The sequence below is a fragment of the Phoca vitulina genome, unplaced genomic scaffold (genome assembly GCF_004348235.1).
Source record: "Phoca vitulina isolate PV1807 unplaced genomic scaffold, GSC_HSeal_1.0 scaffold1, whole genome shotgun sequence".
Lineage (NCBI taxonomy): Eukaryota > Metazoa > Chordata > Mammalia > Carnivora > Phocidae > Phoca > Phoca vitulina.
In genome coordinates this window covers 65,558,620-65,575,073 of record NW_022589704.1, presented here as the reverse complement: position 1 = coordinate 65,575,073, position 16,454 = coordinate 65,558,620, and the positions used below count along the sequence as shown (strand labels likewise).

Genomic DNA, 16,454 nt, shown 5'->3' with positions numbered 1-16,454 from the left:
ATTTTTCTATCTTCAGGTTTAGTGCACCATTAGTGGTAATATACAACAACAAGTGGTAATATAAATATACAATATACAAGAGTTAAAGATGTATCATATCACAGTTAAGCTGAGAGATCAATTGGTGAAAATCCAGGTAAATTAGAATCATAAAATTTTAAAAATGAGAAGTGTCCTTATATATTTTTTATTCTAATAACCGTACAGGCAAGGAAAATGTACTTCAGTGATAAATGGTGTCTTTTCTGAGGTGATAAAGCTCGTTAGTAGAACTTGAATCAGAAACTCAGACTTCCAGCTCAGTGCTCAACCTATTTATCTGTAGTACACCATTAAATTACAGTATTATTTGGGGTGCCTGAGTGGCTCAGTCAGTTAAGCATCCAACTCTTGGGTTTTGGCTCAGGTCGTGATCTCAGGGTCGTGAGATCGAGCCCCATGTTGGCCTTCGCGCTCAGCACAGAGTCTGCTTGAGCTTCTCTCTCCTTTTCCCTCTGCCCCTCCTGTTTGTGCTCTCTCTAAAATAAATAAATAAATCTTTTAAAAAAATTACAGTATTTTTCTTACAAATGAAGTCACTGTTAGATTCTTCTAAAGAGTAAGATACCCAAACTTACTTGATATATCACTTAATCAAAACAGGTTTGATTTCCAAAATTTTTCAAAGAGCCAGTTTTGTGAAGAACTCTGTGTACATATGCTCTTCACATCATGACTATGTATATAGACAAATAAGAGATTATTGCAACTATACTGAAAAAATTGCTGATATCGAGGGCTGAAATATAAGCATCCATTCATAAATGTAAAACAGTTTAGTCAAGACCAGCTCTTGTGTTTACATAGCACAAAGTTACTCAAATTCAGTCCCCTGTAGAGAAGCACGAAGTATACAATACACTGAAGCCAATTAACATCCATTTCTGGGAACCCTTTTCAAAGAAACAGTTTTCTTCATATCCTATAGTAGGAGTTCTTCTGAAATACACAAGATTCAGGGCTTTTCTCTGAGGCAACCACTACTTTATGTTTTTAGGGGGAATATTATTGATACTCAGTGTAAAATATTGAGAAATCAGTATTTTGCCATATCATTAGAAATTACAATTGCTTTTAAATACTCAAATTCTATCCTTAGGCCATTTTGACCAGTAATGACTGGAAACCCAGGTTAAAATCAGAGGTCTTTATTTCACATAGGACACACAGTACTTGGAGTGCTTGTGTTGAAATTTTTCCATGCAAATTCCTACAAGCACTTAATGCCTTTATCTTTGTCCTCATATGCTACATTACACCACCTGTTGTATTAAAAAATAAGAACTTTATGATATTTAAAACCCTTCTTTCAATTAATACCTACAGATTTTCTGCCAATAATTTCTTATTCCAAGTATGTGATTGCTAACTGAATGCAACATTTGTGGTTATGCTATAAAATATTTTAAAGAAAACTACAGAAAATATATGTTATAGATAAAGTAAGTAATTGTTTTATGGCACAAGTGGCTCTCCCTGGTAATTAATAATAATAATAACCAGTTGTTAAATCACACAGAAAAAAAATAAACAGAAATATATCAAGCTTCTGAGATAATTCATCAAGAAAATATAATACCCTTTAAGTCAATAAATTTAAAGACAAATATTTAATATAAAAATGAACATATTAACATATAAAAGAAATAATACATTATGGAGCATATAGGGATCACTTTATTATTAAAAGGTTAAATCTCTTTTTAATGGTTAGTATTGGTTATCTTCTTCCCTCCATGAAAATAGATTATTATACCTCTATATTGTTATCACTCCCTATACACATGGCCCCTCCAAAGCTGTTAAATAAAAGACTAAAGCACAAGAATGATAGTTCCAATTTCACTATACATTTATGTTTAAAAAATACTGGGCACACTGGACATTCAAATAGGTGATGTACAGCCACGAAATCCATTAGGTCAGCTTTGTGCAATAAAAAATATTTTCCTTGAATACAATGAATCATAACAATCTGCATGTCTCAAAAACACGAGATCAGTGATGCCTAGTCTCTACCATAAGTCATTTCTAGACAGAGGCTCTATTTCCTTTGAGAGATAAAGGAATAGTAAGCAGTTTACACATCAAATGATGACTTTGGTTCCTGAAATTTACATTAAAACAGCATTAGGTTAAAAATAGCAGAATGAAGATGATTTTAAAATAAGAAAAATGATCTGGTGGCTAGATTCTATGGTGCAGATAATTAAATGTTTTGCCAGCTTACCTGATAAAACAGAGCTTGACAGATCACAGCATAACAAAGCCCCGTATCCAAGATGGTTAGAGTATAAGGTGCCTTTCTCTGCAGTTGTTCAGATTTTTGGCCACAGAGATTTACAGATTAATTACAGTGTTTTTTTCTTTGCTTTCTCTGTGGACAAGAAAACAAAGAGACCTTTCCAGAATCCTCTCTGCTTATGCCTCCGCTTCCTGTTCTGAGATTCACTCTATGGTACCCAACATATATCAGAAAACAGCTTTGGGGGGGGGGGGGGGAAGCTGACAGCTCTCAACATGGTACCGCCATCTACTGGCAGACACACAAAATTGAACAAAAGGAAAAACATCCTCATTATTCTTTATAAGGTAAAATGTAACATCTCCCTGCATATGAGTATGTACAAAGAGACTCTTTCCCATGCTCACTTATTTGTACCTCACCAATATTTTGTAAGTTTACGAAGGTTATTCACTCATAAACTACCACAATGAACATAAAACCTACAAATATCTGTTTGAAAATTACGTTTTTAGATTACCTTACACCCTGCAGGTAGAGTTTTGCAAAAATCTCTCTTGTGGTCTGTGCTGGTCTTCTGAAAATTTTTTCTTCTCACGGGATGGATTATTTTCCAAGTGAGTAATCTGACTCCTTAAAGAACAGTGTAATACACATTTACTGATAGTCTTTTGTGTTGCTTTTGGTAAAACATTTACAAGAAACAATATCTGAATGTAGAAAGGTACTCTAAACTTTAGCAAGGTCTAGCTAAGTTAGATCTGTGGATTATTTTGGTGTGTGTATATGACATGAGGAACAGTTAAATTCACCTTACATGAGATAATTCAAATCAATTATATCTATGTCTTTAAAATACTCGAGAAAACATTGTTTATAAGAATATTGAAGCATGCAATACATAAGCAAAATGAAAATGATTTTTATCAGTTTATTAAAAGAGGTTTGTCATGAAACTGCTATTCATTTTATTTGACTTTTTATATTTACTTTAGAGCAAACAACTATAATTTTATTAGTTTATCATTAATTAATTAAAATATATTCATATTGATGGAGCACCTTAATATATGTTAAGTGCTGTATTAGCTTTGAAAAGACAAAGATAAAAACATACGGTGCTGACATCGAGGAGCTTATGTATAATGGAGAGACAAATGTAGCAGGTACCATATTTTCAAGCTATGTGCTCAAGGAGTGTTATTTACTTTGTTTTTAATTCCAGCCACATTTTGCCTAATGGCAGAAAATAAATCTAGTCAGTTAGAGGTAGACTGAGTCACTTGAGGCTGTTCCCAATGATTTCAAGTTTATACTAAACCAATGTACAGTTTTCCTCTTCCATCTTCTTACACAGGGATTGATTTAAGTCCAGGAATGCTTACATATGTGGAGAAAGCAGAGTATGGTTCCCGGCCTCCTGCTTTTCTATGTGGGCATCCAATGAGGTGTAGAATCCTGTATGATTTTTGGGCACCAGAATCCCTCCACATGGACATCTACCAACATGCCCGCATTCCCCTTTGGTTCCAGAAACACCATCCATCCAGTTTAGCATGGCAGCATCCCCTCTTCATAAGCATTAGCTACCTCAGGTTTGTCAGCTCTTCCTCTCAGGTAACTTTTGTTCCTGTCCTTGGGGAAGGAAGGAACACAGCTAGCAGGCTTCCAGGGTGACTGATAGAAGTCCCGCATCTGAGGTACTGCGCACCACCATCTCTGTGTTGTTTCCATCTCCTGGAGCATGGGTGCTCTGCGGGCTTCAGACAAGTGAGGCACAATCTCTGCTACACTGGAATATTCCAACTTCTCATCTCTCTACCTGTTTAGCTAAACCTGGGAGAGCAAGCTATGTAGGGGGCCCCATCAGAGACCCTCTTCGGTTGGGTTCCCTTGCTTCTTCCCAAACTTCCTTTCCAGGCCCCCCAAAATTTTGTTTGGCTCTCTCTTCCTTCTGTGCCAGTAGTGAACTGGATCCACAAGTTTTCCTCTCATATCTTTTTGTCTTATACCTAATGTATTAGTTTTCTAGGGCTGCTGTAACAAAATACCACACAGAGTGCCTCCCACCAACAGAAATTTCTTGTCTCACAGTTCTGGAGGTTAGAAGTCCTAAATCAAGGTGTCAGCAGGGCCCCACTCCTTCTGAAACCTGTAGGGGAAGGCTGTCCTTATCTCTTCCAGCTTCTGGTAGCCCAGACATTCCTGGGCTGTGGCAGCATAACTGCAGTCTCTGTTTCCATCTTTCCATGCTGTTTTCCCTGCATCTCTTGGCATAGTCTTTCCTCTGTGCATGCCTGTCTCTGTGTCCAAATTTTCCCTTTTTATAAGGACACCAGTCATTTTGGATTAGAGTCCACCCTAATGATTTTTATGTTAACTTGATTATCTCTGTAAAACCCTATTTCCAAATAAGGGTATTTTCTGAGGCACTGGGGATTAGGACTCCAATATACTTTTTTTTTTTTTTTGGCAGGAGGGTAGACACAATTCAACTTATAACACTTAAGACCAAAACCTTTTAAATTTAAAATGCAAGAATCTGATGATTCTTTCCACTTAAGAAATAATAGCTTTGGTATCTGGTCAGAATTTGGGGGGGAGTGGGTGGAGGGAAGATCTTCAGGTAATAGTGAAGAAATTCATTAATAATAACAACAATAGCAAAACCCAACATTTATTCAGTATTATGTGTCAGATACTCTTCTAAGCACTTTGAGTATATTCACTTAACCCTCACCTATAGGAAGAATTGTACACATTTTACAGATGAAACAAATATGGAGTGAGGTAAAAACACATTAATTAGTACTTCATATATCACCATGCATATGACACCAATATGCACTGAGTCCTGGAGAAGCATAAAGGAAATGATCTTTTATTAATTTAGACCACTGCTATTCACACATTTAATGAAAATTCATGACATTTTACTATTTCATTATGTAAGTTTTCTGTCCATGAAATATTTCTATTTTCTAGGAACTTTTATGTTTTTTTTCTAGTCACAGCCAAATTATCCTTGCTCACCACTACTTTACTAAATGTTCATTAACTCTGCCAGTCCCTAGCACCCCATGCTAATTTCTCCACCAGTAATAATAATTAGAAGTATATTCATTCTGATGACCAATTTTGGGCATATACTCAAAAGAACATATACATATACTCAAAAGATTTTTCTGATAGTGTTTTCTGAGGAACTGATTATTGTATGGGTATGTATGTGTGTATGTGTTTTAAACTATTCTAAGGACAATAAGAATTATCATAGGATGAAATTTTGAGGAAGAAAAAGAAAAAATGCAGTTCTATAACAAGTAGGATTATACAAATTTAATAGAATTATATAACTATAATAAACAATATAAATTAAAAATATAAATAATGCCAAATTTAATAGAATTTGCAGGTAATATTAGTCTCATCTGATTTACATATTCATTGCTAATATTTTTAATTGCTTCACTAGATCTGCCAATGAGTAACAATTATTATTCCAATGTCCAAACCTAATTTAGAATTCCCTTTAAAGTTTTTCTAGATATCTCCTGCTCTTTTCCATCCCTACCTTACAATTTGGAACAGTGGTCCCCTAGGTCTAGTCCAAATGCAAAAATAGTATAAATGTAAATATGAAGAATCAAGACAATGTATGGAGCTAAGGTAAATATATAAATACTATAATCAATATCCTGGAGAAATAAAAATATATTGCATCTATGAAGTGGGAAATGGGAAATATTGGGGGAATAATAAAATATAATAAAGAGTGCTCATCAATTATATAAACCATACATAAAGCAGAGGAAAAATAAGTAGTCTGAAAGGAAAAATTAAAGACATCTCTTAGAAAGTTGAACTAAACACAAGGATATGAAAATACGATAAGAAAAAGAGCATCAATCCCAAAGTAAAAAAAAAAAAAAGTAAATGTATTACAAGAAAAATTTCCAGAAATTAAAAGACTCACTAAGAATTCACTTTATGATATAAAGGAACATACATTGAGATGCATTATAAAATTTCAAAACATAAAAAGTAAGAAAACAAAAAAGAATCAGATCACCATCAGACTTACTAACAATAAGTGTTAGTAGGAAACAAGGAAGGAAGGATATCAAAAGGTGTAGAGCACATTGTTTTATAGTTTTGTTCCCAGCCAAGCTGGAAAATCACATCTTGTATGAGAACCAAATAAAGGTATTTCAGATAATCTAACCAACAAAATTTTAGATTCTCTCTGTCCTTTTATGAAAAGTCATTTGAGCATATATTCCAGCTCCCCTCAACCGAAAAAAAAAAAAAAAAAAGGAAAGGAAGGGAAGGGAAGGAAAAGAAAACCAAGGAAGACAAAGACATGATATCCAGAAAACATTCAAATTCATCTGTGAATCTGCCTAGAGAGGAGTAGCATCCTATCCCAGAATCAAATTTTTGTGGAGGCTGAAAATACAATCATTCCACATTATAAGGTGAAAACAAAGGATATCCACAAAGGAAATCTGTTGTAAGTATCAAACACAGATGGGATGATTAATTCCTTTTTGTCGCCTATTGATGTGATAGATTGCATTAATTCATTTTTGTTTTTTGTTTTTTTAAATATTTATTTATTTATTTTGGGGGAGTGGAAAGAGAGCACACGAGCGGAAGAGGGAGAGAGAATCTCAAGCAGACTCTGCTCTGAGCGTGGAGCCTGATGTGGGGCTTGATCTCATGACCCTGAAATCATGACCTGAGCAGAAACCAAGAGTCGGATGCTTAACCAACTGTGCCACCCAGCCTCCCCGCATTAATTCATTTTTGAATGTTGAACTGATCTAGGCCACATTTTAGTAACTAGTTCGAATAAGACAAGAAAAACAAATGATAATTATTGTGCCAATATACCTTATAGCAAAAAGAAAAATAAATGTCAGTAAAGAGATCTTTACTCTTTTTTTGCTAAAGAAGTTCATTTTATATGAGCAGGTTTTATCATTTTAAATACAAAGGAGAAAAGGGAGAAGTGACCGGAAGAGTGATATAATTTGCTATGATTCTAGCTTCATTGTGGCTTGTATGCTTTCCTTCTGCAGATGGAAGGACAGGTGATTTTCAGGTCTTCAGTAAGTGGGTCCTGAGGTTTAGGTAAAATAGTTATTGGTTACAAGTATAGGGCTTCTGGAACCTTAGTGGTGTTTGACAACACCTTGTAAACATCTCCTGCATAAATCATAGAAATTCATAATAGAATAGAACTAATAACCTTCAGTTAGGACTTTTGAGTTGGTCTCTTTCTTCCTTCAGTCTCTGGTTCCTCAGGATCTTCGAAAATTTTGTGGGTAGAGCTCTAACTCTAGGGGCTCTGTTTTAATTTCATAAGCTTTCATAGCCAAATGATGCTTTTTCATAACATCTATAAACTTTATGATAAAATTCCCGGACCCAGGCCACACCTTCCTGTTTCCTAGACTATTACTTCCAAAACAGTGTTTAAAGGAACACTATTATCCTGTTGGATCAGTGAGGTACCATTATATACCTACCAGAATGGCTAAAATTATAGAGGCTAATACTACTAAGTATTGGTGAGGATCTGGAGCTACAGAAACTCTCATATACTGCTCATAGGAATGTAGATTAGTACAATCACTTTGAAAAACAGTTTGGTATTATCAACTAAAGCTGAACCTAAATGTAGCCTGTGAGCCAGTGAGTTCTACTCTTAAGTATATACATGATAGAGATGTGTGCATATATATATAAGAATGTATAATACAGGAGTACCCAACATTATTGAAAACTGTTCAAAGGAGTAGAATCACAACCTCCATCAATAGGAGAATGGATAAAAGAATTATGATATATTCTTCATCCGTAATATTGTACACAGATGAAAATGAAGGAACTAAAACTATTCCCTGAAACATGATGAATTTCACAAATATAACACTGAGCAGAAAGAAGGCAGACACATGTAAATAAGACATTGTGATTATTCTTACTAAATTTAAAAACAAGTAAAATGAATTCTAATACTAGAAGTTAGATTAGTGGATCATCTTGAGATAAGGTAGTCTTTGGCAAGAATCTCATGACGCTGAAATCATGACCTGAGCAGAAACCAAGGGTCGGATGCTTAACCAACTGTGCCACCCAGGCACCCCGCATTAATTCATTTTTGAATGTTGAGAATGGGGCTGATCTGGGAGCTCGTATAATTTTATTTCTTCACCTGGGTGGAGGTAACACAAGGATTCACTTCATGATCATTAATTGAGTCCAACATTTATGTTTGGGACATTTGTTTTGTATGTGGGTTATACTGAATTTTTTTAAAAGGCACAGTAAGGGTTTAACAGTTCTCACTTCCCATGGGAGGAAGGAATGAAGCATGAAATCTATGGAAATTTCAGGATTTGCTCTGTATATATTTCTGTTCTGTTTGAACCTTGGGCAATTACATGTGTGTGCATTATTAGTGTAATTTTTAAAACATTTAAGATATTAAAAAGACATTACATATACACCTTCATGCCATTTACATTTATCTCTCAGTTGTTCCCTTTTGAGTCTAGAATGGATCCTTTCTGCTGTCTGAAGAGATTCTGGAACCTGCCTTCTTCTAGAAGGCCTCATTCATGCTTATATTCAGCTTCTGGTGCTTCTATCTTTAGTCACCTTCATAGCAAAGCTACCTACTACTATGCTTGCATTTATTTTTATTATTATTAAGTAAACATAATCCACATTATGTTCTCTGTACCTTTACACTTCGATAGTCCATTTTAGCTCTTAATCTTCTGCTGATAAATACTGACACTAACTCATGTTTGCCAGTGTTTCATATATAAGGTGTTGTAAATTATTAAAAGAAATATGGTCTTCTTCTGATAAAAGATAATGCAATACTTTTACATTCATTATGTCTTTTTTTTTACTTTATAACATCTCTAAAAGTTGAGAAGTATAGATACTTTTCACATTCTTTTAAAGATTTTTAATTAATTTATTTGAGAGAGAGAGAAACAGCGTGTGAAGGGAGAGGGTCAGAGGGAGAAGCAGGCTCCCCGCTGAGCCGGGAGCCCGATGTGGGACTTGATCCCAGGACTCCGGGATCATGACCTGAGCTGAAGGCAGTCGCTTAACCAACTGAGCCACCCAGGCACCCCACTTTTCACATTTTTAAGGTGGTAAAAATTGGTACAGAAAAGCAAAATTACATGGTGGTAAAAATCAGTCTAAAAAACAAGATAATTGTCAATTTAAAGTCTACTCAGTAGACAAAGTGATTTTATATCAAGGACTCAAATATCTCAGATACAGTAACTGTCAAAATATTACCTATAAGGTATCCTTTGATTTAGTAATATTAAAATATTTTACCCTTATTATAAAAGAATAAAAAATATTCCATTTTCAAGTGGTTTCCAATATAGATTCCCCTCCATGTTGTTGCTATACAACTATGTAATTGCAATTTTCAGAAGGTATGTTGGCCACTATGCCAAGAGTTGCTATTCCCTCAGTTTGAAATTTCTGTCATTGCCCTTCTCATCCACATTTCATTCCAGCATGTGGCCAACTGCTATTTATTCTTAAAGACTCAGTTAAGATAATGAACTTGATATCCTATCCTGCTCTCTCCATAAATGATTTACAAATCCTCATCTGCATTCTTCAGGAATATATGGGTAGCATCATGTTATTTGGTTATATTTTGTCATATTGTATAGTAGTATTTTCATACTGCATTGTAAATGTTGGCTTATCTGCTTCCAGTCATCCTCTTCAACACTCTTATACAAGACTATGATGAGGTCCTTGAGAGCAAGCATTTACCTTTTTACATCCTTTTCTTTACTAATATAATGCCTGGCACATAGCACATGCTCAATAAATATCTGTTATGCATAGGATGGTATTGTGTGACTATGCATACCTTCGTGTACTAATTACCTCTTCCATTCAGAAAGCCAGTAATGAGGAAAGCCTTGTCATCTAATACCAGAATTAGCATAAGATTTTACTTATTTTACTTTGTTTTTAAAAGGTAGGCAAATTTATTCCACCTCACTAATAGTGTAAAACTGTGGTAATCTATACCTAAGTGCAAGGTATCAACTTGACTATAACTTTTCGGTATTATCTTTCATACTATTGTTCAAATTATTAGAAGTGAGAATGTGTCATCCATTCAAATGACTAAATACTCTTAGATGCTTGCAAATGCCCATTGTTTACCGTGGGGTTTCGTTAGGAAAAGACAGATGTGAAGCAGATATGGCCAGATACTGGAGATAGACTTTTCTGCTTCTCTCAGGAGAGATCACTGGATAATTACCCATATGCACACACACTCTCCACTCTAGGGCTTTGTGACTAAGCAACAGGCTTTTTTTCCTACACAAACTTTGTTAGTATGACACTGTCAGACTATCAGATCAGCTAAGCTAAAGGGAAAAATGCAGTGTTGTTTTTTCCATGAGCTCTTCGCATCTAGTACTAATTATAAGCAAGCACTTAGAAAATTCATTTATACAATCTCTCATTCTGTCTTCTAAAATTTGGCTCATGCAAGTAACTATGTCCAAATCTATACATGATTAAGTCAATATGGAAAGAATTAAAATTTTAATTTGGTAGGCTCCCTTTCATTTTTGAAAATATTTACTTGACCTTACATTAAATTTTTATTGTTTAACATTTTTTATTGTTACCTCAATAAAATAGGAAACTAAAAATAGGAAATTGTGCTTAGACAATATATCTTCCAAGTCTAGAGAGTGGAACTTTCTGAAAAACTTTATTTTATGGAAGCCTATAAAAACTTTATTTTATGAAACCTTTTATTTAGATTATCAATTTTAAAAGAGGAATTTAGCCCAAAAAATCCCTCACAGTTTGTATGTTCATTTTATTAGTGGAGGAAAGAAATCAAAGGAATTATTTTTTAATCAGTTTAATCACAATTGAAATTATATATTCATATTTCAGAAAATTACTCCTAAGTTGTTTACAAAGGTAAATAGGCTAATGCAACTTTCCAATGTGCTGTGGACAGGAAGAGTAGTTGTTAAGAAAAGTATGAAGATGGGGGATGGCTGGGAGGGATTGGAAGATGCTAATGAAGAAAAATCTAGAAAAGAAGCAAGACACTCCATCTAATAGACGGAGGCCAGCAGGAAAGGCATAGAGAAACATAGAATGTTACTGTTGTAGACCTGAGAAAGGTAATGGTATGCATGAGCTGATGAAAGTGGAGATAGACAAGGGGCGACTGTGTGGCTCAGTCGTTAAGCGTCTGCCTTCGGCTCAGGTCATGATCCCGGGGTCCTGGGATTGAGCCCCGTATCGGGCTCCCTGCTCCGCGGGAAGCCTGCTTCTCCCTCTCCCACTCCCCCTGCTTGTGTTCCCTCTCTCATTGTGTCTCTCTCTGTCAAATAAATAAATAAAATCTTTAAAAAAAAGAAAGTGGAGATAGACAAAAGAATTCGGATTTGAAAGATATTACAGAGTTTATGTTGTATATATGAATTTCAGTCTATGTTCAGGTGTGTGAAAAATAATATTGATGATAATTTCAACTTCAGTGATTACCAGGGCACCTCTACCCATCATATCAAAGTTCCAGAGTCTTGCATGGGACTGGGGCATGAAGGTGGAAGTGAGGGGTTCAATCTTGGGTCATATGTTTGCATAGGTTGCAATAATTCAGTTATTCAGTAAATATTATTGAGTGTCTGCTGTTTGCAAAGAACTGCTTTTGGTGCTTGGAAAATGTCAGTGAACAAAACAAAGATCCCTGCCTTCATGAAGCTTGTTTTTAGGGGTGGAGAAGATAGAGACAATAAATGATAATCATAATAAATTAATTATATAATATGTTAGGAGATGATTAGTATTGAGTAAAGAAATAAAAATTAAAATGTACTGAAAGGGATTAGAATAGTCGATGGGGTAGGAGGTTGTAATTTTAAGTTGGATGATCATACAGAAGGGTTTATTAAGATGATAACATTTAAGCAATGGCTTGTGTCTTTGGCAAATTTTGTCAAAATATTTTATGAAGCTGGGAATCTAGGTGCCTGGGTTACATCTTTTGGATATAAAAGTCAGCCATTCCACTTTAAAGTCTTATCCCTCTCCAGGCTGGTACTAGAGAAGAGGGCCCAAATTCCTGTTTCTCAATTACCTACTGCTCTCATCTACACATCATTTCAAGGGATCTCTGTTGAAACCTCTCATTTTCAGTTGCTTCTCTAAATTTGTCTTCATTCTTTCAAACACTAGCCTCCTCCTTGTTCCTTCACACTGTGCTTTTATAACCTGCTATTTTCTATTAAGTTTTCCAGCTTCAGTAGTTGTGACAAGTTTGGGGTGCATTTGCTGTAAACCTTGTGTGCTTTCTCAGAGTCCCTTGCAACTCTCCTTTCTCTTACTTGATATCTAACTAGACCACGTTTCCCTCCTTTGGACTTGAAACAAACACTATAATATTCAAGTTAGGGGAATCTACTTTCCTGAGTGGCTGCTGAGTGAATAGATGATGCAACCCAGAAATGCAGGTAGTTAGCTTTCCATGGCATCAACCTTGACCAAAGGTAGTAAGTCCAATTGAGTGTCCACAACCTGGGCATGCAAGAAATACCACATTTCCTTGCCTTCTATGAACATATTTTATTTTGACTTTGGTGCCCCATCCCACTGCAGTGACAGGAAATTCAAACTGTTATTTTTAGGATTTATTGTCTCCCTCCCCCATCACGCAGAAGTGAAGTCTTCAAGGTCTTACCCAATGCCATTAGTCTTCTATTTAATCAGTTTGCTTCTTAGGTTTTCATTGATTTGTCTATCTGAACTTTAACTTCTCTGTTACTTTGGCACAAAATATATGACCATAAATATTAAATTGCTCATTTTTAGTGGGTACAGTGACTGGCATTGTGTTAAGTGCTTCACATGTATTATTTTCATTTAATCCTCATAACTCTATGTGGTAAGTGTAGGTATTGCCTTCATTTTAATTTTAAAGATGTAGAAATTGAGGCTCCAGGAGGTCAAGTAACTTGACCAAGATTACACAGCTGGTGAATTTGGAATAGAATGTCAAAGTTACAGTGTTGACTTTTTCTTTTTTCTTTTTTTGAGAGAGAGAGAGACAGAGAGAGAGTGTGCGTGCGCAGGGAAGGGAGGGGCAGAGGGAGAGGGAGAGAATCCTAAGCAGCCTCCACGCCAGCAAAAAGCCTGAAGCAGGGCTCAATCTCATTATCCTGAGATCATGAACTTAGGCAAAATCAAGAGTCAGATGCTTAACCAACTGAGCCACCCCCGGGGCCCCTGAACTTTGATTCTTATAGTAAAGGATTTGGAAGAAGAACTGGTTTGCTCTCTTTTTGCATTTATTATGTATAAGCATGTATTATAATTGTTAAATATCTAAATCACCTAGTAGATTTTAAGTTTCATGGAAGCATAAATATCTCACTTATCCTTGTAATCTTTAAATTTTCTAATGTGGTCCCCTGTACACAACAGTTTATGTTTTAAATTATGGAAATAAGTAGGACAAAATCATAAAATAAATTACAATCAGATATCTCTGAAGAAATGATTATTTCTTTGACAACAAAATAGGTAATACATTTTGTAATGCTGCAGCATTTCTCATCTGAGACCTAATTAAGGAACTTGGAAAAAAAGTTGTAAAATTAAAAACCACAGACAACAGGAGTGCTCATATCAGAAAATTTTAATTGCTAAGTGTGGACACAAATTTAAAAATGGAGGATACAGAGTTTACGTATAATGATTCTCAAGATTGACCCAAATGAAAAGGGTAGCACACACAATTTTTAACAGAGTACAAATCCTGTAGGGAAATGTTAATTACGCTAATAGTGTTTAAGCCTGGAGAACAGAAAGACAAAGAAGTAACTTTAAGCATACAAAGTTTGGTTCTGTGGAGAGAAACTATAATTTACCATAGATCTACTCAACTGTATGGATAGATCCCAACAATTCTTAATGTCCCCTTTGATAGCTAACACTAAGTATGTTTTAAAATTTTTTGGAGGACAACTGCATACCTATTTTTCTTGCAATAGGTTATCTGTAGCAACACTAGCTGTTGTTTTTTTTAAATCTCTATCTGAAAAATAATAGTACCTTTACTTCCCTTGCAAAGTGTTCCTCCAGGTAGAGACATTAATTTTACCCAAATTGGCAATATGTAGTCTTCTAGAAAAATCTTTCTTTCTGTTAACCAGCAAGACAGGTGGCGCTGGCTTTGGTCCCTGTTGCTATGGGTCACTGCACACCTGGACCCGATTGTTCAGCCTCAAGTAGAGCAGGTGGGATGAGGGTGGGCTGTCCTGCGGGACATAAATGGACTTAGCACAGTGCTTTGCTCCTGTGCCAGGCAGCCTTGCTGAGTGGGTGGGCGGGCATGGCTCTGGGAGGCTCAGGAGGGAGCCAAATAGGAGGACTGATAATGCAAACACAGACTTTAGATTCTAAAATAATTCCTGGCAGTAAGTAGGGCTTGGCAGCCATTTACACAGTAGTTAAATGCTGGTTAACACCAAGGCAGGTGCTCTGCCTAGGCTGGACAATTGTAAGCACTTGGATAAATATTAGTTGTTGATTTATTCTCACTGTTTTAAGAGTGTCAGTATCCCAGCCTTCAGGTAGATACTACTAATTTACTCCATCTAGCCTATTTATTTATTTATTTATTTATGCAGGTTTAAGAACACAGCAGAGGAAGTAGCAGCATGTTGAAGCAAGGCTGTGGGTCACTTGATCTGGGTAGGTTTGTAAACATAAATAATAAGGTAGAGCCAGATTATCTCTATCTCTTAGGAATGGAAGCATCAAGATAAGAATCACGTCATTCATCTGTGCTATTTGATTATTATAATAGATCAAAGACATGTTCAGGGTGTTTTATGTAAAGAATATAATATGTAATATCACTGTTAAAGAGTACCTTGAGAGAGGGAACCTCACCTTCGAAGCTTAAGGAATTAATTGCAACAGTAATTTTGATGTTTTAAAAATACCGAAGCTTACTTAACAAGCATTATTGAAAGCCTAAGATATGCCACTCATTCTACTTGATGATGGAACACGAGTAAGAATAAAACCTGGCCTTGACCTCAAGGAGCTTGCAGACAAGGGAGGGAGACTGACAGCACAGCAGTTTTAACATGACACACATCTGAAGATGGAGGTATGCACAGGCGCTAGGGGACATCTGACTGGAATTGCTGTTCAGAGAAAAATCATTCCTTCTTTTTTATGTTAAATAGGAATGGCTTCAAAAATGGGATAGCACGCTTTAAAATGTGTAAATGTCCTGTAGTCAATCACCTTACACAGAATGATCTCTGTGAAGTGTATTAATGGGTGCTTCTAGAAAACTATGTCAAAGGAAATCATGGGCTATATCGCCACCATGTGCATTTTAGAGCTCTGTGGATTGTAAGTGACAGAACCCCTGTTTAAAAGAACTCAAGACAAAAGGGACAATAACAAGGTCATGAACTAAAAATTGTAGGAGTTAGAGGTGCTGTGGGCACATCTAGGTCCATGTCCTGAAATGATGGTATCCGGAATCTTTCCTTCCATCTTTGACTCAGTTTCTTCTATGCTGCCTTTCTTCTTAGACAGGCTGTCTACACATGGTGTACTCCTGCAGGTCCTAGCTTATAACCAACCAGATTCATGAATAGTGAGAATGAATTACCAGGAGCACTAGCGAAAATCTCAGGATCAGCCCTGAGATCATCTGTAAGTGTAGTAATTTTTCTGGTCTTACCTCTTTCACAGGATTGTTGGCAAGATAAATAGAAGGACAGTATGGTTTTTAAACTGTCAACTACTATATTTCTTCACAAACTTTATTTTTCAAACACATGTTTTTACTCAACTTTATGTAAAGATTTCTTTCCACTGTATTATTTCTTCCTCTTATATGCACATAGAAAACATTAGAAAAATCAACATCTAATGTGATAATTCAGCTTCCTATACTATCAAGAAAACTAAGATTTGGATTTTTCATACCCCTCTAAATTCCTCTAGACTCTTCCAATGGCTTTTTATTGCTTATTTGTTAATTCCCCAAAAGTTAGTCCTACTTATTCCATTGTTTGGAAGGCTTCGAAATGAGATAAAC

General features: G+C 35.6%; 1 protein-coding gene across 6 annotated transcripts in view; it reads right to left on the bottom strand.

Annotated features, from left to right (window-relative positions):
• Window positions 1–2,504, bottom strand: part of SCN3A (sodium voltage-gated channel alpha subunit 3) — a 115,662-nt gene extending 113,158 nt beyond the window's left edge. For all 6 annotated transcript variants that reach the window (XM_032409178.1, XM_032409193.1, XM_032409199.1 and 3 more), the window contains exon 1: window positions 2,270–2,504. The gene's annotated coding sequence lies outside the window, so the exon portion shown is untranslated. The remainder of the gene's footprint in view (window positions 1–2,269) is intronic.
• Between the last annotated feature and the right edge of the window lie 13,950 nt (window positions 2,505–16,454).